The sequence below is a fragment of the Otolemur garnettii genome, unplaced genomic scaffold, assembly GCF_000181295.1.
Source record: "Otolemur garnettii isolate 467f Iridium unplaced genomic scaffold, OtoGar3 scaffold00104, whole genome shotgun sequence".
In the NCBI taxonomy this organism is placed as follows: Eukaryota; Metazoa; Chordata; class Mammalia; order Primates; family Galagidae; genus Otolemur; species Otolemur garnettii.
The window spans coordinates 6,312,862-6,314,146 of NW_003852499.1; positions in this window are offsets into that span (position 1 = coordinate 6,312,862).

The window sequence follows — 1,285 nt, forward strand, 5'->3', positions numbered from 1 at the left end:
TTCTACAGCACAGAATTGGTATTCTCTAGCCAAGGTTATAATCAGCTTGATGTTGGGCTGTGGAGGTTTTCACTGGGACGCCCTCTGTCAGCCTCTGAGCAAGATATGCCTGTGAGGAAGATGGAGACTTTACATCTCTTGCTTTTACCTGGAAGGATTTGGAGAATATCCTTCCAAGTATCACAAGAGTGGAAAAGCAAGTATCCCATGTACTCAATGCTAAGATGAAAGTAGTAGATGAACAACTACAGGCCCGTATGAGAGAAACACACAATCAAATTCAAAAAGGAGCAGGGTTAAGGGGGTTGGCAAGTTCCCACCTAACGGGTGTAATGGAGAGGTCTATGGCACACCTCCTGGATGAAGGGCTCGACTGCAACTCAGACTTCACCTAGCAAACCCAAACCCTTATATTAATCTGAAATTTAAAAAACATTAAAAAAGAAATGTGACTGTGGCTATGTGGCTATGCCGGGTCAGCCCGCCTGGGTCAGCGATCTCTGTGTCTGTCTAAAGGCCAATCAATCAATGCCTATGGGTGTTGCCCACTTCACCCTACACCCCACCCCGCCTGATGGACAAAAGGAAACAAACTAGGAAGAAGAGAAGAGAGGAAAAGGAACCAACTAGGAAGAGAGGAAAAGGAAATAAACTAGGAAGAGAGGACAATGCACCACAGCGCTGTCGTCACCTGCCTCACGTAGCACACGGTGACGATTCCTGTGTCAGACTGCCTGAGCTTGCTTACAAGCCAATGAAAGACCACCAGCAATGACTGCTGATTCTTTGACCAGAAGGCACCTCAGTCACTATCTAAAGGGAAAACATCTGGTATGATTAGAAGCTGAGAACACCCTTGGACGTAACCTTCACCCTGACCAGCCTATATGATACCTTGGTAGAAATGAGGAAAAGGGGTCCCTTTGTCTAGGGCTCACTGTGGCAGATGGAGCACTGGCTGAACATCAGAACTCACCCCATCAGAATTCACAATTCATCAGAATTGTCCCTTGTGTGATAAACACCCCGTACAACTGCAGAGCGCCTGCCAGTACTGCTTGGCAGGGTCCCGGAAACAGTAACAACCAGAAAAAGTACTAGACTTGGAGTCAGAAAAATCGGAATCATTGCCTTACTTCCCTCATGTTAAAAGACTTTAGAAGGGTTACTAAACTCTGACAAGGTTTCCTACATCTGGAAAATGGGAAAAACAAGACTCTGACTAGCTCTGAGCAGTGTGAGTGAAGTAAGGATGTGAGAGCCCTAGAACCGCCTGTGGCACGTC